The sequence below is a fragment of the Lathyrus oleraceus genome, chromosome 2, assembly GCF_024323335.1.
Source record: "Lathyrus oleraceus cultivar Zhongwan6 chromosome 2, CAAS_Psat_ZW6_1.0, whole genome shotgun sequence".
NCBI lineage: Eukaryota > Viridiplantae > Streptophyta > Magnoliopsida > Fabales > Fabaceae > Lathyrus > Lathyrus oleraceus.
In genome coordinates, this window is record NC_066580.1 from 205688833 (window position 1) to 205712497 (window position 23665).

A 23665-nucleotide genomic window follows, 5' to 3' on the forward strand; every position below is an offset into this window, starting at 1 on the left:
TTGTTTCCATATAATGTCTAATGTCATGTGCCTTTGAAGAAATACCAGTAACAAACTTCGAACTAAGAAGAATATTATCAGTTACTGGGCAATAAACTCTTAGGAGACTCGAAGCATCTATCTAGGTAAGAGCTAGAAATAAACAATCAATCAAGACTCAACCCAATGAGGGTATAACTCAAGGGGAGTGATTCCATCCAGATAAACAATTGAAAATAAAACTAAAATAATAATCATCCACGAGGAAACAAAGTTAGTGGGGAAGAGGAGAAAGGTTAAAGTCTTTCTGCCTAAGGGGCTGACGCTCTATGATTGAGGTAGGACAGACACCGAAATTTGTATGGGGATAAAGTACCGCCATACAGAGAATGAGGATCTCAAACCAACAAGTTAATTAGATATGCAAATATGCAATTATGAAATTATATGAATGTGTATGTATATGATGATTATGCTGACAAAATGATCACAAAGGATACAAAGGTGTCACGAAGAATTTAAATCATCGGTACAATCCCTGTCAATCCACAAAAAGAGGGAGACAACTGCTGGAGAATAGAGAAATCACAAACCAAAGGCTCAAATCTAGCCGAGGAAGGAGATCTGCTGAGGGGAGGCGGAGTTATAGAGCTTGCAGGGAATTTTAGGTCAACACCATATTAAATGGGAGACAACCATGCATAAGATAAACACAAAATAGTTGCTCAGAAACCAGGAGGGAACTCTGACTGGGAGCGAGGCAGATGTCGACTAGTGGGGAAGCCAATGCGATCTACTGAGGAAACGATCTTACTCTACTGAAGGTCAACCCTGTTGGGGAAACACTACAGTGAAATAACACACCGCAAGATACTGAATCAACCAACTTAGTTGGGAAAAAGAATCGGAATTCTGCTAGGGAATAAACACTTCGCAAGGGAACCAGATCAACACAAACGACTAAGGATACCCGAAGGGTCAACTGCTTGGGGAACCTCTGATGCTTAGCACTTAAAGACTTGTTGCACTTCAAAGTGTTGTTGATACTTCCTTTTAATTGCTTTGAAGATTTCTTGCTTTTATATGTTTTTGAGAAAAAATGATTTTGATTAAAAAATTTAAATTTTCAAAATGATCATAAAAAATTTAAACTATTGGCTGAACTAAATAAGAGTAGAAACAATTGGATAAAAGCTCAACTTTATTTAATGGGATGGTAGTCTGTAAATGACAAGACTCCATGGATTTTTACAAAGTTGAAAATGGTAATTTACATGGAAAAGGGTTACGTTGAATACAAATGACCACTAATCCTTCTACCAACTCTTGATATCCACTGTGCTCTTAACCGATACTGGGATGATGAATCGACATCAACCCTTGTGCTCTACAAAGTCTCCAAAATTGGACGATCAATAGACTGCAGTTACTTGCCATAATCCCTAATTTTTGCATAAGTTGCCCCAAGGTGGGGTACTAAACTTATCGGGAAATCTTTTTTGTTTTTTATGTCTCTAATTTTTGCCTGGACTGCCCTTTCGGGTTTTCAATCCATCGAGACGCTCTATTTTGCCTAAGCTTCCCTTTCGAGTTTTCAACTTAGCAAGTTGTTCTTTTCTTTCTAGGCGAAGTATTTCTTGATTGCATCTGCGTTCACGGGACGAGTGAACTCTTCACTATCCATAGTTGTAAGAATCAAAGCACCGCCTGAAAAGAATCTCTTAACAACATATGGGCCTTCATAATTGGGAGTCCATTTTCTCTAGAATCTGGTTTGAACGACAAGATCTTCTTGAGCACAAGGACACCTTCTCTGAACACACGAGATTTGACCTTCTTATCAAAAGCTTTCTTCATTCTTTGCTGATATAACTGACCATGGCACATGGCAGTTAATCTCTTCTCTTCAATCAAATTAAACTAGTCAAACCTGGTCTGACACCATTCATCCTCAGTCAACTTGACTTCCATGAGCACACGCAATGATGGAATCTCAACCTCCACAGGGAGCACTGCTTCCATACCATACACAAGAGGAAAAGGGGTTACCCCTGTTGAAGTGCGGACAGATGTATGATACCCATGCAAAGAAAACGGGCGAATCTCATGCCAATCCTTAATGTTCTAAGTAATCTTCTTAATGTTCTTGTTTGCAGCTTCAACAACCCCATAATGCAAGCTTCATATTCTGCCATGTTGTTTGTACACTTGAAAGTCAATCTAGCTGTAAATGGTAGGTGCGTGCCTTGATGAGTAATGATCACTGCCCCAATGCCATTTCCATGTTGATTAACAGCTCCATCAAATACCATTCCCCAACGGGAACCAGGTTCTGGCCCTTCTTCAAGCAATGGTTCATCACAATCTTTCATTTTCAAGTACAAAATCTCTTCATCAAGAAAGTCATACTGTACTAACTAGTAATCTTGAATCGGTTGATGAGCCAAATGGTCAGCCAAGATACTGCCTTTGATCGCTTTCTGAGATCGATAGTCAATATCATACTTTGATAACAACATCTTCCAACGGGCAATCCTCCGAGTTAAAGCAGGATTTTCAAATATATACTTGATTGGATCCATTTTGGATATCAACCAAGTGGTATGATTCAACATATACTGACGCAGACGCTTAGCAGCCCAAGCCAATGTGAAACAAGTTCTCTTAAGCATAGAATACCGAGTCTCACAGTCGGTGAACTTCTTACTGAGGTAATAGATCGCAAATTCTTTCTTTCCAGTCTCATCTTGCTGACCAAGAATACAACCCATACTATCTTCGAGCTCAGCCAAATACATGATCAATGGTCTTCCTTCCATAGGCGGAGACAAAATCGGAGGTTCAAGAAAATATTCCTTGATACTGTCAAAATCTTTTTGGAAGTCTTCGGTCCAACCACAAGATTGATCTTTCCAAAGAAGCTTGAATATAGGCGCACATGTGGTAGTCATGTGTGAAATGAATCTTGAGATATAATTCAAGCGATCGAGAAAACCTTTGACTTTCTTCTCAGTTTTGGGCGCAAGCATCTCTTGTATTGCTTTGACCTTGGCAGGATCAACTTCAATACCCTTCTCATTGACAATAAAGCCCAACAACTTACCAGAACGAACACCGAAAGTACACTTATTGGGATTCAAGCGGAGTTTATATTTCCTCAAATGCTGGAATAGCTTCAACAAATGCTCAACATGTTCCTCTCCATCAGTCGATTTAGCAATCATGTCATCGACATATACTTCAATCTCTTTATGCATCATATCATGAAAAAGAGTAGTCATTGCTCTTTCGTAAGTTGCACCAACATTCTTTAGACCAAAAGGCATCACTCTATAATAGAATGTTCCCCAAGGTGTAATGAATGTGATATTATCCATATCTTCGGGTGCCATCTTGATCTGATTTTATCCGGAAAATCCATCCATAAACGAAAAGACTTTGAATTTAGCAGTATTGTCTACCAACATATCAATGTGTGGCAGAGAGGAATCATCTTTCGGACCGGCTTTATTCAAATCTCTATAATCGACACACACGCGGACTTTTCCATCTTTCTTCGGCATAGGCACAATATTGGCCACCCATTGGGGATACTCAACGGTCACAAGGAAACCAACGTCAATCTGCTTCTGCACTTCCTCTTTGATCTTCACAGCCATATTAGGATGCGTTCTTCTCAACTTCTGCTTGACTGGCGGGCATTCTGGCTTCAACGGAAATCTATGCTCCACAATCTCAGAATCTAAACCAGGCATGTCTTGATATGTCCAAGCGAACACATATAAATACTCTCGAAGACGATCAATCAACCCCTTCTTGACATCTGGAACCAGTCGAGACCCAATCTTGACTTCCTTTACATCATCCTCGGAACCCAAGTTGACTAGCTCAATCTGCTCTTTGAACGAATAAATGGTCGTTTCATCTTGCTCAAGAAGATGAAATAATTCATCACTCACTTTTGCATCACTTTCCTCCTCGGCCTCAAACACATGGAATTCAAAATTTGGAGAAGGAGAAGGATCATTGCATTCAATGGGGTTAGGAACCAACCTACATAATGATTTGATATTTTTATTTTAGAGAAGTGAATTTGTAACCAAATATTATGCAGATGGACAATTATATTGTTTATTTATGTTTTTTGTGATTACCATTTTCAAAATAAAGAAAAAAGTAAAAACAAACATCATAAATGTGGATGAATAGAATTAATTTTATTAATGATCAATTTGAAAATTCCCAACAATGTTCACTTCTCCCTTAGGCATAAGAGAAGGATTTTAAAAACATATTAAAGCAGTTACTTAGATTGATGCAAAATAACAGGAATATCAACAGCGGTCCAATTGTTGAAAGCCTTTCCATGCGTCACAAAATTGGTGCAGTCTTCCTCTTCGTCATCCTCTAGCATGAAAGCTAAGTGTTGTTCATTGCCATGAATGAACCCTCCACTACAGAAGCTAAGTTGCATATCTTCAGTCCTTGCAGTTGATGAACCTTTCTGGAACCCCAAACCGGTTCTGCCTTTGTTGTCGGAGACCTCTACCATGCGCCCCCACTGATCAACATTGCCTTCTTCCACAATCTTCTTAGCATCTTTCAATGAGGACATAGGTGCCCCAACCCTCTTTTCGGAAGCAATAGATAAGGCTTGGAACGGAGTTCCAACCTCATCCTCAGCTTCAACATAAGAGAAAGATGACAAATGGCTAACCAACAACGCTTTCTCTCCACCAACAATCACTAGCTTGCCATTTTTCACAAATTTAAGTTTCTGGTGCAATGTGGAGGTAACAGGTCCTGCCTCATGAGTCCAGGGCCTTCTCAACAAGCAACTGTAGGCTGGGTGGATATCCATTACTTGGAAAGTAATTTGAAAATCACTCGGACCTATCGGAACTGGGAGGTCCACTTCACTAATAACTGTCTTGCGCGAACCATTTAAAGTTATGACGATCACACTACTATACCTCATAGGTGCTCCTTGGTATGATAATTTTGACAGAGTTGACTTCGGAAGCACATTCAGTGACGACCCGATGTCAACAAGAACATTTGATAAAGCATCCTCTTTGCAATTCATAGAAATGTGCAAAGCCAGATTATGATTTCTACCCTCCTTAGGGAGTTCTTCATCACAGAAACTGAGATTATTGCAAGAAGTGATGTTAGCCACGATATGATCGAACTGATCCACTGTAACATCATGTTCTACAAAATCTTGTTCCAGAACTCTCTGCAGTGCTTCTCTGTGAGCTTTAGAGTTCATGAGCAGAGACAACACTGAGATTTTTTAGGGGGTTTGGAGTAGCTGCTCCACCACATTAAACTCTTTTCTTTTAATCAACCGAAGTACCTCATCATCATCATTGGCCTTCGCATCGCTGGATTCACCAGACTTACCCTTTAAAGCACGAACCGAATCTGCAACAGGCACTTCTACCTTTTTTCAAACAACTGATTCCTCCTTATCTTTTGGGAACACCGACCCAAACACTCGACCACTGTGGGTCACCTTGGTAACATCAACAATGCTCACCATTGAACTAGTCGTAGGCAACGAAGCCTCTTGACCACCTTCTATCATTGTAGCATTATATTGATACGGTACAACTTTATTAGATGAATACGGGACTGGGCCCGCTAACTGTATTACCAACGGCGATACTGATCTGTTGTTGACACTGTTACTATTGTTGTTGTCGTACTGAATTACCAACCTCTCTGGCTTCTTGAAAACGGGCACTAGGACATTTACATTGTCATCTACATGACGGGATTGAACAATCTGATTCATGCCTTCATCCATCAGTCGCTGAATGTCCCCTTTCGCAACTTCACAACCCCTCGGGTTAACACTACAAACAGCACAACTATCATGTTCATGCTCACAATCGCTTCCCAGACAAACATCCTTATGCATTTACACTAAGGACCTTTTGATAAACCGCATATCAAAAGCTTTAAATTCTCCAGGACAACCATCCACCATATTCAAAGAAGAGTTCCCATGGGCAGGTAACAGATTTGCTTCTCATTCTACGCACGGCCTTGAAGGACACCATTCCACTGTTCATCATCTTCTAAACCTCATACTTGAGTGGGTAACAGTTCTCTATATCATGTCCGGGTGCTCCTTGATGAAAAGCACAACGGAGTTCAGCTTTGTACCACTAAGGAAGTGGTTCTAAAATCTGTGGCAGGTTTCTTGGTTAAATCAGGTTCTTGAGAACCAAGGATGGATACTATTCGGCATAAGACATAGGAATCGGGTCGAAGAGACCTTCTTCCTCTCAATTTTTTTAATGATGATAGTTGTTGGTATTGTTGTTGTTGTAGGTGTTTGTTCGTTGTTGTTGTTGTTGTTGTTGACGTTGTTGTTGTAGCTGAATTGGTGTTGATTGTTGATTAGAAAATACTAGGATAACAGAAGATACTTGATGGTGATGTTGACGGGATGATGGATTCCTTCTGATCTGAGGCCTCCTCTATCTCCCACTACTTATTGCATTTGCTTCATTTTCCTTCTTCTTGCTGAAACTACTACCATACCTCTTACTGATTGATGCCTCATCCTTCGACAAACATCCCTCTCGGACTCCTTCCTCAAGCCTCATCCCCATGTTTACCATTTCGGTAAAGTCACTGGAGGCACTACCAATCGTACGTTCACAATAAAATGAACTCAGGGTCTTTAGAAAGATTTTTATCATCTCTTTTTCCTCTAAAAGAGAAGTGATCTGGGAAGCCAATTCCTCCATCTCTGCGCATACTCCTTAAGTGTATCCTTATCTCTCTGAGACATAGACCTCAACTGGTCTCTATCAGGATCCATGTCCACGTTGTGCTTATACTGCTTGACAAAAGCCTTTCCCATGTCATTAAAAGTGCGAATGCTTGCCCTATCCAACCCCATATATCAACGGGGCGCAACACCGGTCAGACTGTCCTAGAAATAATGGATCAACAGTTGATTATTATCGGTCTGAGTAGACATCTTGCGAGCATACATCACTAGATGACTAAGCGGACAAGTATTCCCTTTATACTTCTCAAAGTCAGGCACTTTGAACTTCATCGGGATCTTGATGTTGGGCACTAAACACAACTCAACAACACTCTTTCCAAACAAATCGTTACCCCTCAATGTCTTCAATTCCTTGTGTAGTTGAAGAAAGTGATCTTTCATTTCATCCATCTTCTCATACACATCTGGGCCCTCAGACGGCTCAGAATGATAGATGGTGTCCTCTACACGAGGTAAGGTGTGCACAACGGGAGGTGGCACAGACATGACCAGGCTAGATACCGGCATGGAAGCAAAAGTAGGAGCAAATCCTTCAGGCACAAAGTTGGACGGCATTCCCCACGGGAATACGGCAGACATAGTGAGCGCAAAATAAGCGGTAATAGCGGGCATGGTAGAGGTAGCCACCTGTGAAAGAACCATCCTCGCAGGAGGAGTTGTAGGCGTTGGAGAAGATTGACTTTGAGCAGCAAGAACTGACTCCATCATGGCAGTCAGGCGGGTGATATCGTCCTTCAGCTCTCGGTTCTCTTGCTCTAGATGCTCCATAAGAAACACCAATGAGACATCTGGCGGAAGAGAAAACCTGCTTATGTAAATGATGCGTGAAATGCAATGCTTGATTATTTATATTTTCAAGGAAATCACTATATTATTTGCAAACATATATATATCAACAATTTCATTAATCTTTATATGACCAAAAAATCTCTTTTCATTTATATAATTGGAAGGATTACACTGAGTACAATTTTCAGAAACCAAATGAAAAATACAAGGGAAAAGGAGAGTAGTCATCTTAAGGATCCCTAACAACATCAGAAGATCTGGTCGAAGGCACATACTTCCTTCGAATGCGACGGATCTCAGTCTCAAAAGAAGCCTTCATCTGATTCTTCTCGAGGACAAGCTGGTCAACAATCTTCTTCCAAGCAACGGAAGACTGAGGCATGCTAGAAGATGAAACCTTTGGCTCTCTCTGTCTCTTCAGTACTCGGTCTTCAAGTAGCTCAATGAGTGCATCTTTGTCCTTAGACTCCAACTGTAACTCTTCATGCTTCTTTCTTAAAGCATGAAACGCTCTTCCCACGTGTCCTTCTCTTGCTTCATCTTGACAAGCGCGTCTTCCAAATCCTCTACATCTTGGTTAGGGAGAGTTAATGGCTCAACCACAACCATAGACATAGGTCTTTCATGACGATAAGGCATCTTTAACTCCAAAGCTCTCTTCCTCACCCAAAGAGTGTAAGCTTCAAAAGCTACACAATCGCACGGACAAAGCTCGGATCTTCCGTTCCTATGCACACTATGCCAAGCATGCACAATCTTCTGCTTCAAATGTTGGGGATCTTTACGCTCTTGATAGAAAAGACCTTCTAACAAAGTGTTATTAGGTTTGTCTCTCAAGGAGAACCCAAGTTGACGACGAGCCAAAGTAGGGTTGTAATTAATTCCTCCTTGTGTACCAATGAGAGGCACATTAGAGAATTCACCAGAACTATCAATAATCTCCAAACTGCTCAAAGAAGGATCATACCAAACTATATCATCATTAGTGAGAGACATAAGTCTTTGAGACCACCTTAGACATCGTTTGTTCTCCACAAAAGCAGGTGTCTGAGGCAAGTGCAAAATAAACCACTTGTACATAAGAGGAATGCAACAGACGATAGTTCCACCACTCTTAGAATTCCTTAGATGCAAAGAGAAATACATATAACCCAACAAAGTAGGCACATGATTCCCAATCAAGAAAAGTCTAATGGCGTTAACATCAACAAAATCGTCAATGTTAGGGAACAAAGCCAATCCATAAATGAGCAACACAAAGATAGCTTCAAAAGAATCCACACTACCGGCTTTAGCAAAGGCAGTAGCTTCCTTGATAAGGAAATCAAATGGCAACCCAAACAATCCTCCTTTCTTCACCCAATGAGCCTTTATCTCAGACTTCTTCAAGTGAAGAGCTTCAGCAATAAGATGAGATCTGGGAATCTCTTCCAATTCGCTAAAAGGAACTATACTAGAAATAGGTATCCCCAAGATATGATAATACTCCTCCAATGTAGGCACAAGCTGGAAATCTGGGAAAGTGAAACAATGGTAGAGAGGATCATAGAACTGCACTAGCACACTCAAAAGTCCTTTAACTACATCAGCTGTCAAGATAGACAAAAGCTTCCCATGACGTTGTTTGAAGTCCAAGGGATCTAATACAAAAGATGCTAGCTTCCTTAACTCTTTCAAGTTGGGACATCTGAAATTGTACTTCTTAGTGTTCCTTCGTCCATAATCCATGGTCTGAAAATATTTGCAAATGATACCTTAGTTCCTTGAAATTTTCGTGTGATGAATGTTATGATGCGCATGAATGCATGAATGCAACAATCACAAATAAGGGATCACACACAAGGAAAGCAAAGGTCAAGGGATTAATCAAGTCATTGTCAAGATCAATCATCCATTTTGGTGGATTATGGTTTACACCTTATCAACACCCAAGTTCCATTGATATTGACAAGACTTGATTGGATCAACCAAGAATCAAGGGTTTGTTGCAAGTCACGAGCATGGAGTCTGGGTAAGAACCATCCCAAAGGAGTGAACTAAGGATAAAAACTTGTAGATCATGCTCTAAAAACTTCCCAGAGTCTTAATTCCATCTATCGAATATTATAGGTTAAAATGACTGCCTCATCGATCCATAATATTCTCAAGAGAAACTCGTCTGAGTGTAGTATCCCGTAACAACTGTTATCAAGTCTACACTTGAGCAGTTTCCACACTACGTCCTAAATAGGCCAAGAGGGGGTAAATGTTCTACGGTCCTCAGCTTCTCAAACCCAAATTAGAGATACTAATGCCTAACAACAAATACTTGTGTGACATTTCCAAATCCAAAACAGTATCCACTGAGCAGATGAATCTCAAGCCAACTTGTTACGGACTACTCCACACAAGTCGAACATGAATATACCATCCTCCTATCTTAATTTCACTCATGTTCGGGTTAGAACTTATCTCACCACTCAAAGATCACCAAGCACAACAAGCAGATTATATCACACAAACAAATATACATACATCGAATATACAATTATATACACACAAAAAAGTAGATGGTATCCTCAAATATTAGGAACCAAGCAAAGTTCCACAACAATCTTACCGAACAAATATTTTCCCCTCAGGATATTCAACTCCTTTCGCAGCTCAAGGAATCGATCTTTCATTTCATCCATCTTCTCATAGACATCCGGACCCTCAGACGGCTAAGAATGCTTGATTGTATCCTCAACACGAGGCAAAGTGTGAATAATTGGTTGTGGCACGGACATGAATGGGATAGATACCGACATGGAAGCAAAAGTAGGCGCAAAACCTTCAAGCACAAAGTTGGGCGACATTCCCCACAGGAATCCGACAGGCATGGCTGGAGCAAAATGAGCGGCAGGTATGGTTGAAGAAACAACCTCTGAAATGACAGTCCTTTGAGGAGGAGGAGTCGCAGGCGTTGGATAAGGTTGACTTTGAGCAGCTAGGACTGACTCCATCATGGTAGTCAGACGGGAAATCTTGTCCTTCAAGTCTCTGTTCTCTTGCTCTAGATGTTCCATGATCCGTGGATGATTAGCGAGAGTATTGTATCGATGAGTCAACTTGGCTGAAGCACAGAAGAAGAACCAATAAGACATTTGGCGAAAGAGAAACCTGTATGCAAATGATGCATGAAATGCAATGCTTGTTTGTTTTTATTTTCAAGGAACATACTATTTTATTTGCAAATATATAGTAATAACAATTGTACAATTTGATTTGACCATAAAATCTCTTTTATTTATATAATTGGAAGGATTACACTTAGTACAATTTCAGAAACCAAAAATAAAAAATACAAGAGAAAAGGAAACTAGTCATCCTAAGGATCCCCTAACAACAGTGTCAGAAGATCTAGTTGCAGGCGCGTATTTCCTTCGGATGCGTCGAATCTCGGACTCAAAAGAAGTCTTCATCCGAGTCTTCTCGAGGACAAGTTGATCAACAATCTTCTTCCAAGCAACAGAAGGCTGAGGCATACCAGAGGAAGATGAAACCTCTGGCTCTCTCTGTCTCTTCATTACTCGGTCTTCAAGAATCTCAATAAGTGCATCATTGTCCTTAGGCTCAAGCTGTAACTGCTCATGCTTTCGGCTCAAAGCATGGAAACGCTCATCCCACATATCCTTCTCTTGCTTCATCTTGGCGAGTGCTTCTTCTAACTCCTCTACATCTTGGTTAGAGAGAGTTGATGGCTCAGCCACAACCATAGACATAGGTCTCTCACAAGCATAAGGCATCTTCAATTCCAAAGCTCTCTTCTTCACCCAAAGAGTGTAAGCTTCCAAAGCTACGCAGTTGCACGGACAAAGCTCGGATCTTCCTTTCCTATGCACATTATGCCAAGCATGCACATGCTTTTGCTCCAAATATTGGGGATCTTTACCCTCTTGACAGAAAATACCTTCTAACAAAGTGTTATTAGGTTTGTCTCTCAAGGGGAACCCAAGTTGACGACGAGCTAGAGCAGGGTTGTAGTTGATTCCTCCTTGTGTACCAATGAGAGGCACATTAGAGAATTCACCACAACAATCAATAATCTCCAAGCTACCCAATGAATAATCATACCAAACTATATCATCATTAGTTAGAGACATAAGGCTTTGAGACCACCTTAGACATTGTTTGTTCTCCACAAAAGTAGGTGGCTGAGGCAAGTGCGAAATAAACCACTTGTACAGAAGAGGAACGAAACAGAAAATAGTTCCACCACCTTTATAACTCCTTAGATGCAAAGAGAAGTACATATCACCGAACAACGTAGGCACGGGATTCCCAACCAAGAAATTTCTAATGTCATTAACATCAACAAAGTCGTCAATGTTAGGGAACAAAGCCAACCTATAGATGAGCAACACAAAGATAGCTTCAAAAGCATCCACACTACCGGCTTGAGCAAAGGTAGTAGCTTCCTTGATGAGGAACTCAGAAGTCAATCCAAACAATCCTCCTTTCTTCACCCAATGAGCCTTTATCTCAGAATTCTTCAGATAAAGAGCTTTAGTTATGATATGAGATCTGGGAATCTCTTCCAATCCACTAAAAGGCACTTTGTCAGAAACAGGTATTCCTAAGAGATGGGCATACTCCTCTAACGTAGGCACAAGATGATAATCGGCGAAAGTGAAGCAACGATGGAGAGGGTCATAAAACTGAACCAATACACTCAAGAGTCCTTCGACCATATCAGCAGATAACACAGATAGAATCCCATGACGTTGCTTGAAATCCAAGGGATCTAATACAAAGGATGATAGATTCCTTAACTCTTTCAAATCTGGACATCTAAAACTATACTTCTTAGTGTTCCTTTATCCATAATCCATGGTCTGAAAATATTTGCAAATAAAACACCAGCTCCTTGAAATTATTTTTGGTGTGATGAATGTTATGATGCGCATGAATGCATGAATGCAACAATCACAAATAAGAGATCACACACAAGTAAAACAAATAAAGGTCAAGGGATGAATCAAGTCATTGTCAAGATCAATCATCCATTTTGGTGGATTATGGTTTTCACCTTATCAACACCCAAGTTCCATTGATATTGACAAGACTTTGTTAGATCAACCAAGAAGCAAGGGTTTGTTATGAGTCACAATTATGGAGTCAGGTTAAGAACCATCCCAAAGGATTGTACTAAGGATAAAACCTATAGATCATGTTCTAAAAAAGTTCTCAGAGTCTTAATCCCATCTATCGGATATTACATGTTAGGATGATTGACTCATCAACCCATAATATTCTCAAGAGAAACTCGTTTGAGTGTAGTATCGCGTAACAATTGTTATCAAGTCTACAGTTGAACAGTCTCCGCACTACATCCTAAATAGGCCAAGATGGGTTAAATGTTCTACGATCCTCAGCTTCTCGAACCCCAAATCAGAGAGAGTAATGCCTAACCACAAATAACTTGTGTGACATTCATAACTCTAAAAGGGTCTCCAGTGAGTAGATGGGTCTCAAGCTAACTTGTTAAGGACTACTCCACACAAGTTGAACATGACTATACCATCCTCCTATCTTAAATTTAAAGTGCCTAAAAATAAATGGCTTGAAATTAAATGTTGGTTGTTAGTTGATTAGAAGTTAGTATTGCTTTTGCTTTTGTTTTGTTTAAGTCATTCTTTGGAGAACACTCAACCCACTATTCACAAGCATGGATCTTTGAACCAATACATCTTCCAAAGGAAGGAAAAAAGGACAAGTTTTCACACAATACCAAGAAAGAGGGTGTACCGGTAAATTCATGATCATCAAGCTATGGATAAGCTAGAGATCAAATAACAAGAGTCACCACCATGCTTTTATTGTTTCCAAGGGAAAAGGGAAAAGTACGAACAAAACCCAAAAGTAAGAAGTTTTCAAATGAAAACTAATAAAATGTCAGAGATTACAAGTAAGGGGGTTGGTTACACAGAGGGAAGGTATTAACATTTAAAGTGTCCTAGGTACTCCTAGGGAGCCCTTTCTTGTGTGCATATGTATTTTGTATAAAGTGATGTTTACAAATAAATAGAATGGGGGGATGAGAAAAGAATTCATTAATTATATTTTTGTGTTTGACAAGACCTTCGGACTTGTGCCTACATACCAACATAAAAATGAGGGATCAAAACCTCGAAGTTCGTGATACAAATTTCAAAGTGGATGCATTGCTTTTAACAAAAATTAGGTTTGAAAGGCACAAAGGCCCAAGAAAAAGTTTGGATGAGTTAGTTCTTTTTGGCGTTTTGAAAGTTTAGGTCAAGTATAGTTAAGTTTATTTACAGGTTTGATTTAAGAAAATAAGTTTGAAAATGCAATGGCATAAGGCCGAAGTTTCTATTTTATTTTTTTTTTGCAAAAATGGTCAAAGTTTAGAACAAAATAAGTTCAATCAAAGAAGATTTTGAAAAATTAAAAGTTGAGAGTTGAAAAGATCTGACCAAATGGCTAGCAATCCAATAGACAAGAATATCAATAGAAACTCATAATTCCCTTGGACATTTAGAATCAAGCAACACACAAATGTACAATTATATTATCTTGAAGAGCAAAGGCATCAAATAAAGATAGCCACATCTAAGCTTTAGCCACTCCATGATATTCTTCAAAAATAGCCCATGTAACAGATGAATTCCACAAGTCTCATGTTCAAAATAACAGCTACACAATGATCATGTTGCAGATGAACTCATAGGGATCTTGAATGATGTATCAGAGGAAGTTTCAGATTACAAGCACTTGGTTTCTCAATAAGTTGGCATTGGCCAAGTCCTTTAGCATAGGAATGTTGCCTAAGTTCTAAACCCATTTGTCCTCAAGCCAACAGTCCACACAATTTTTTTAGGGTTTTTGTTGTTATTATGTACATTAACGGTCAAAGACCACACAAACAAGCAAAGTATATACAAACAAGATATATCACACAATATGGTCCAAGTGGACAAAGTGAAAATTGAATTAACATAAACAATTAGAATGATATGAACAATGGCAAATGAATAAAAGCTAGAATTAAATGACATTAAAGTAAATGGCTTGAAATTAAAAGTTAGTTTTTAATAGGTTAGAAGTTAGTATTGTTTTTCTTTTTCTTTTCATTTTTTTAGACATTCTTTGGAGAACACTCAACCCACTTATCAAAAGCATGGATCCATGAGCCAAGACATCGTCCAAAGGAAGGGAAAGAGGCCAAGTTTCTACACAATATCATGAAAGAGGGGAGACTTACAATCTCACTAACTAGAATGCTATGCCTTTTATGTCACAAATTTAGCGCTATGTTAAGCAATCGTAATTGGACTTATGTAGAAGTCACAACTATTTGAGGTTGGGCAATAGAATTTTAGTGTTAATGCATGTTAGAGACATAATATAGTGAACTATGCTCATGAAACATACTACACACAAAAAGTATATGAAAAAGAGGTGGCCTAATCTCATCCATACTCATATTAATTTTTCAATCAACTAGCTTTAGGACTTTGAGATATCATAGGTCAAATGAGATGAATGCATAAAGAAGGGGAATGGGATGAAGAGGTAGGGGAATGGATCAAAACTCAAATTAATTAAAGGAAGACTTTTACCAAATTAATATCATCAGTTCATTTTGGGAGATGGAATGTACATTCTATCAATTCCCTAAATCCAATGATATTAACTTGAAAAAGTCAAATCAACCTTGACCAAGGCCCGACAACAAGAGTCAAACACAAACAAGTCATTACAATTGGTCAACAAAATTATTTGGCATTTATTCAAGTTAAAAATACTAAAATAATGCATTTAAATTAAATATGGTTTGTGAAATTCTTAAAACCTCATCAAAACACCAAATAAAGGGCCATGAGATTTATCATAGGTCAAACAAGGTCAAAGGACCTTGGAGAAAAAATTCAGAATTTTTTAAAGACTTAAAAGTATTTTTAAACAATTAAAAATAAACACAAAATCAATTAAATCATAAAAAATATTAATAATGATCCAAAAATAATTTTAACTCAGAATATGAAAGAGGAAATTTTTTGAATTTTTTTGGTGAAACTCTCATATTTTTTGGATCAATATTAAAATTAATATGAATTAATGAAAATAAAAGGAATAAAAGAAAATCAGAAAATAACAAAAAAACGTGGACCACTTGATCTCCCTCATTAATTGAGGTGGAAGATCAAGTGGTCACCAGCGCACATTCCATGGTGGACTTGAGTCAACGCGACATAGGCTTGGTATTTAAAAGCAACGCACGAGATTAAAATAATTTGAAAAGGATCAATGGCTCTGAACCATGCCAACACATCAACGACTTCCAAAGGCCGATCATCTTCTCCGGTGACCCTGGCCGGACAGGCTCATCCTCACCATCAAGAAAATGAAAAAGGAGGACATGATCTGAAAGAAAAATGGCGTAGAGCACGAATCCGACCTCAATTTTAACTAACTCCACATATATAGAAAGATATCAGGAGTTGAATTTTGAGGTGCGTCAATTGAGTTGCTTTGATTTGACCTCTAAGCAACTCAAGCTTCTTGCCTACATTAGAAGGACTTCAGACAACCAAAGATACAAGAGAATTGAGTGGTGATAACACTGAAATTTACCGTATTTTCGACTCCGATTTCACATGCATTCTAGTTGTTTTATTGTTATTTTGTTGTGTTATTACTATGTTTTTCTTTGTTTTCAGGTTTTTACTTTAATCGGAGCCCCGATCGAGAAAAGGAGCGAAAAAGAGCCAAAAACCCTAAAATTCAGCATTTTGTACTTGTGGCTCCCCCATGACTGGCGCCATAGACCCTGCCATGACGTGTCCAAGCTCAACTTCCCTCAACTGCCACGTTCCCCACTACTTCCACTAAGGCGCCTCAAAATGGTCTTGTGGCGGGCGCCATGGCCTTGTGGCGGGCGCCACAAGAGGAAAAGCTTTCCCTCTCATTTTCAAGTTGAAGGGCATCCTTGTCATTTCCATCTTTTTACTTGCTTATAAGTAAAAACTCGAAATCACTTTTTCAGGCATCCAAACTTAGAGCAGAGGCAAACTCAAAGTAACTTTGTTTCACTTAGGCATATATTCAGTATGTTAAAGTGGTAATCGCTTCGCATTGGAGTGTTACCACAATTGTGTAATCGAGTCTGTGATCGAGTCTGTAATCGAGTTTGGAGCAATTTGGAAGGAAGTTAATCCTGCCACCATTTTCATTTCCGCTTTGCAATTTATTCAACCCTCCGATTGGAGCAGGTTTTTATTACTTGTCTTTATCTTATTTATTTCCTCGCACTCGCTTAAATTATTTATTTCCTCGCACTCGCTTTAAATTATTTATTTCCTCACACTCGCTTTAAATTATTTATTTCCTCGCACTCGCTTTACTTTTGTTTATTTCCTCGCACTCGCTTTACTTTATTTATTTCCTCGCACTCGCTTTACTTTATTTATTTCCCGCACTCGCACTACTTTTATTTACTTTCCGCACTCGCACTACTTTTATTTAAATTAATGCACTTTTACTTTACCATATCTAACTAAATTTATAAGGTTAAAATGTAAAGATCGTAATTGAACCGATAATCTGTACAATTGTTTGTAGAAGCACTTAAGGGCTATTTTAACTTTCAACTTAAGTTTTACCGCACTTCAATTCCGTTGGGTAAGATTGAAAGCCGTCCAACGTCTATCTAAACTTAATTGTTTTTAACTATTTCAAAAACAGCGAAAGCGCTTTGTTTAGTTCATTAGGAGTTTTTAACTTAAGAAGAAAAGAGATTTTAAAACTATTTTCGGATGCGTTTATAAGTTTAGATTCTGGTTCGTGAGAACCTCTTTTGGTTAAGAAATCCAGGTTATAATACTTTTCAACTTAGTCAAGATACTATATTTCTTAAAAATAGGTTTACTACTCTAACGCAATGCGCACCTTTTTATAAGTGACAATAATAGAGTTTGATTAGAGAGTACAACTCGGTTCTGAATACGCGAAAGCGACAGTTCCTGTTAAATTAGTTCTTTTCAAAGTAGGAAACATTCCCATAAGTAGTTCTATTAGCAAGTACTTGGATTATTAATTGATTATGTGAATTACATTCGACCCTGTCTTTATTAATTGAACTTTATTCAATACTTTACTTTTCGTTGCACACCCGAAAAAACACCTATTTTAATTGCCTTTGATAAACACCATAACAATAGGTAACAATAGATTGATACTTGGTCTCTGTGGATTCGACAATCTTTTATATTACTCTGACGCGTTCGTATACTTGCGAAAAGTACCGCATCAAGTTTTTGGCGCTGTTGCCGGGGACCAATTTCGTCAAATTTCATTTCCTTGTTGTTATATCGTTTAGACTTAGGCTATTTCCCGTCGGTCAATGCGAAGAACTCGCAGCACCGGAAGTTTAAGCTTAGTATAACCTCTGGCGGAACCTGAACGTTACGCTCGCGCATGTTTGTTCTTTCATAGAATTAAGAGAGCTATGACCTAAGATCGAAACCAAAGACCTCTTAAAGATTTCGCTCAACCATCTAACGAAGAACCTAGTTCTAGTATAGTAAACCTAACCATCCCAGCTAATAATTTTGAACTTAAACCATCCCTGTTGCAACTAGTGCAACAGAGACAATTCGCAGGTCTCTCTACTGAGAACCCAAACCAACATTTAAAAATATTTCTTCAATTAGCAGACACTTTTAAAACCAATGAAGCTTCTCCTGAGGCAATACGTTTAAGATTATTCCCTTTTTCCCTCAGAGATAAATCCCTATCATGGTTAGATTCCCTTCCACCCAATTCCATTACGACTTAGGATAACCTTAGAAGAGTATTCCTTGCTAGATACTTTCCCCCGAGTAAGACCTCCGTTCTTCGAAACCATATAACTAGATTTACCCAAAACCAAGGAGAATCGTTGTTCGAAGCTTGGGAGAGATATAAAGAGTTGTTACGAGCATGCCCACATCTTGGTTTAGAAAATTGGTTAATCATTCAAACCTTCTATAATGGACTTCATTACAACACTAAGATGACCATCGACGCTGCTGCAAGCGGAGCTCTGATGAACAAACCTTACCCTGAAGCTAGTGCCCTCATCAAAGATATGGCTCAAAACCATCAATCATGGGGAGTCGAACGAGCGACAGTAGAGAAGAAGGAAGCCCAAGGACGAGTGCATGAACTAAGCTCTATAGACATGATGCAAGCTAAAATGGACGCATTAGCCCTTAAGGTCGAGCATATGTGCATAAACCCGAATACTGTAGCCGCAGTTTCGTCGGATTGTGAGATATGTGGAACCAAGGGACACCAATCTGCAAAATGTAGTCTATTAAACGAAACCCACTCTGAGCAAGTGAACTACATCCAAGGGAACCCATAATCGAATACCTATAACCCTGGATGGAGGAATCACCCGAACTTCTCCTATAAAAGCAATAACCCAATCCAAAATAATGCACCTCCGAGACCTAGTTATCAAGCCCCAAGATCGAATCAACCTATGCAACCTGTGCCACCAAAGCCAAGCCTTGAGAAAATTATGGAAAATTTTATCACTGCTCAAACCCAACAAAACAAGGAGTTCATGAACTAAAACATTCATGCTAACGAATTGATTACTCAGTTAGGGACCAAGGTTGACCAAATAGTTACTCATACCAAGATGCTTGAAACCCAGATCTCTCAGGTAGCTTTAAACCAAGCCCCTCGGACTACACCTGGAGGACAATTCCCTGGACAACCTCAATAAAATCCGAGAGGATAAGTCAATGCCATTACCCTACGAAGTGGGAACGCTTATGATGAGCCACCAAACCCAAGATTGAGTGAATCCAAAACTTCTAAGGAATATACCAAGCCCCCGGACAAAGTAAAGGAAACAGAGGAATCTGAAAACCAGGAAGGTCGAGAAAAAGGAGAAGAACCTAAAGATAAAAATTACGTACCACCCCCGCCATATAAACCACCTATACCATATCCGCAAAGACTCAAACAAACCCAGATCAATAAACAGTATCAAAAATTTATTAAAGTTATAGAAAAACTTCATGTAGAAATCCCTTTCACAAAAGCCATCACCCAAATACCTTCTTATGCTAAGTTTCTCAAAAGACATCCTTACCAACAAACGTAGACTTGACGATCCGAAGCCTTTGGAATGTAATGCTATTTCCGAGGACAAATTAGCATAGAAAGATAAAGACCCTGGAAATTTCTCCATTCCTTGCCTTTTGGGTAATCATGTCATCGAAAAAGCTTTTCTAGACTTAGGAGCTAGTGTGAGCCTAATGCCTTTAGCAGTTTGTGAGAGGTTAAACTTAGGAGAATTGCAACCCACTAAGATGTCACTTCAGTTAGCCGATAGATCTGTTAAATATCCGATGGGCATTTTAGAAGATGTCCCTGTTAGGATAGGTCAGTTATTTATCCCTACTGATTTTGTTGTCATGGACATCAAAGAGGACAATGATATACCAATCCTTCTAGGTAGACCATTCTTATCGACTGCAGGAGCCATAATAGATGTCAAGAAAGGAAAGTTAACATTTGAGGTAGGTGACGAGAAAATAGAATTTATACTTTCAAAATTTCTTATGGCGCCTGTGACGGGAGACGCGTGTTATTCCTTAGATATCAGTGATGAATGTGTTAGAGAATTAGAACAAGAAGAAATTATAAAAACAATTAAGTTACCATCAACCCTCATAATGGATGATGATGACTTTCAGAAAGCCTACATCGATGATAACCTTTACGAATGTTTATCCCTTACCCCAGATCCTATGCCATGCCTTAAGAAACCAACCTTAGAACTTAAGGAACTGCCTAAGAACCTGAGATATGAGTTCCTCGATGAAAAGATGAACCGTCCAGTTATAGTCAGTGCTACCTTGAGCCAAAAGGAAACGAACCAACTTTTAGACGTTTTACGAAGACACCCCTCAGCCTTAGGATATAATATCTCTGACCTGAAAGGTATAAGCCCATCTGTATGCATGCATCGAATTTCGTCCGAAGAAGATTCAAAACCCTCAAGGGAGCATCAGAGAAGATTAAACCCTATTGTAAGACCCCAATTTTGACCCTAAGATCCCTCATGGCATCATAACATTGCATTTGCATTGCCTCAAGGATCTTTAGCATCTTGGTTCCCTTTGCCTTTGCATGGGACTCCTTGTGATTGGTTTGAGATCACCAAGCATGCTTGAATTATACATCATTGTTTCTCTTACTTTTGTTTACTAACCAAAAACACAAAAATGTGTCACTAACATCTTTTGTTTGAAGCTTGAGTATCATCCAAGACACCTTGTGGGTTCTATTTAGAGGATCAGTCAACACAAGGGAATGGCTTGAGATACTTCCAACAGGTTCAAATGAGGTCTATTCGTCAGTCAAAACGTTAATCTTGAAGGAGCAAAACTTTGTTCATGAGCTGTCGTGCTCGCTAGGCGAAGCCCACGTGTTTAAAAAAAAACAAAAAATAAAATAAAATAAATAATAATAATAATTATAATAAATAAATAATTAAATAAATAAATAAAATATAACAGAAAATTTTTGGACTTGGGCCTCTCTCATTTGAGCCCACAGGTCCACAAAAATCAGGTTATAAATTCAGAGTTTCAGTGAAACAAAATTTCATATTCTATTCCTATTACCCTGGCAAGGAAAAAGATAGTGAGAGAAGAGCTAACAAAGTTCAGAGCAACCTCCAGAGACTGAAGGGAACTCATCGGCAAAGAACCAGTTCTGCCTCATATAAACCCTTAGATTGTTCTGCAAACTCACTAGTGCAATTCAATTTCAATCGATCCTCCCCAATCAGACATGGAAAGACAAAGAAGGAATACAAAGAAGTACAACTTTAGGTAACCAGATTTGAAAGAGTTAAGGAATCTGACATCCTATGTATTAGATCCTTTGAGTTTAAAGGCTCGTTTTGGGAAGCTTCTTTCTCTTCTGACTACTCAGGTGGATGAAGGATTAATGATTGTATTGGTGCAGTTTTATGATCCCTTGTACCGTTGCTTCACATTTCCGGATTTCCATCTTTTGCCTACCCTTGAGGAGTATGCTTACCTTGTGGATATACCTATTCTAGATCAGTTGTCGTTCAGTGGCTTGGAAAGGGTTCCTACTTCTCAAGAAATAGCTGATATGTTGCATATAGATGAATCGCTGGTTGGTGCTCATATGACAACCAAAGGGGGAATTCAAGGTCTCCCTTCTGAGTTCCTCATTTCTCAAGCTACTATGTATGGGAAGGCCATGAGTGAGGACGCCTTTGAGGCCATATTTGTACTTCTCATCTATGGGCTAGTGTTATTCCCCAACATCGACAAGTTTGTGGATGTGAATGCTATTAGGATTTTCTCTACTCTTAATCCCATTCCGACTCTGTTGGGCGATACCTACTTCTCTTTGCATATGAGGAATGCAATGGGTGGTGGCGCCATTGTGTGTTGTTTGCCTCTGTTGTATAAGTGGTTTATTTGTCACTTACCTCAGACGGTCGCTTTCAAGGAGAACAAGGAATGTCTATGGTGGTCCACGAGACTTATGTCTCTCACTAATGATGATATCTCTTGGTATAACCGTATGTATGATGGTGTGCAGATTATTGACTCTTGTGGCGAATTCTCCAATGTACCTCTTCTTGGTACATGTGGTGGGATTAACTACAACCCTGTTTTGGCACGTCGGCAGCTTGGGTTCCCCTTAAAGGATAAACCCAATAACATTCTATTAGAGGGTGTATTCTTTCAGGATGGTAAAGATCCCTAAGGCTTGAATGCTAGGATGGTCCGCGCTTGGCGCAAGATTCATAGGAAAGGAAGGAAAGAGTTGGGTCCTAAGAATTGCATCGCTTTGGAGCCTTACACTGTTTGGGTTAGGAAGAGGGCGTCTGAGTATCTCATGCCTTACGAGTATCCGAGACCTACACCTATGATTATGGCTGGGCCTTCAACCCTCCCTAATCAAGGAGTAGAGGAGTTGAGAGACGAAGACCGTTCACATGCCTGGATCCGTGAAAGAGAAGAGTTGCTTCAGCAGATTAAGAAGAAGGATGCTTTGATTGAGTTTCTTGAGCATCAGGTTATTGATGACCCTGATGATGTATGGACTTCTCTACTTCCTCAGTCTTCTAAGTTCTGGAAGAGGAAGTATGATCGACTCGCCAAAGAGAAGGTCGATATGGAGGCATCCTACGAGAGGGAGGTGAAGAGGCTTCGCACATCTTATCTTCCTGTGTCCCGAGCTTTAGATGATTGTTTCTAGGGATCCATAGGATGATTATTTTCCTTTTCTCTTGTACATGATTGACGATGCTGCACTTCTTTTCCCTGATATTATTTGATGAGATGTTTCCATATGTGATAAAATGCTTAATATTTCCAAAATTTGCAAATAAAACTCTAAAGTTCCTTTGAAATAAAAAACAAATCATATGCACAAGCATTGCATGCATCATATGCATAAGTAGGTTTTGTTTCCGGTCCCTTGCCCTGTGGTCTAACTCTGTGTCCTTCATTTATTTTGAAGACAAGCTGACTCACCGGTACTACACTAGAACAAACATTTTCAAGAGTGGAGGTTTCATCCACACTGGTCTAGATGAGGAGGCTGCTGCCGTTTTAGATTCTGGCAACTTCATCATCCCTGGTGGGGTCTGCAACAATTGGGTCGCTGTGGATATTCCAACAGTTCTCCATAAGTCAACGTAATAATCACTTTGTTTGAAAACCCTTCTCCCATGCCAAAAGGAGGAGTGATGACGTTGTCGGCGCATAAATACAATGATATTTTCATTCAATAAATTCATGTTAAATGTTTGTTTTTCCATTTATTTTCCCTTTTTGCTTTTTGCATGAAATTGGTGATCACATAAAACCCTAAAAATAGAACAAAATCAACCTTTCATATGCATAATGATTTGCCTTGTTTGAATTTTAAGAGCTTTTCATATCCAAAATCACTATGCATGTTCATCAAACCCATTGAACATAATGACCCAACACCATCTCCCAATTTTGAATTCCCTGTATTTGAGGCAGAGGAAGATGATGTTGA

General features: G+C 39.1%; 1 non-coding gene across 1 annotated transcript; it reads right to left on the reverse strand.

The window, feature by feature from the left end:
- Window positions 1-18455: 18455 nt before the first annotated feature.
- LOC127124162 (small nucleolar RNA R71) lies at window positions 18456-18562 on the reverse strand. The gene has a single exon (XR_007803789.1). It is a non-coding gene; the product is annotated as a small nucleolar RNA R71 (small nucleolar RNA).
- Window positions 18563-23665: the final 5103 nt, after the last annotated feature.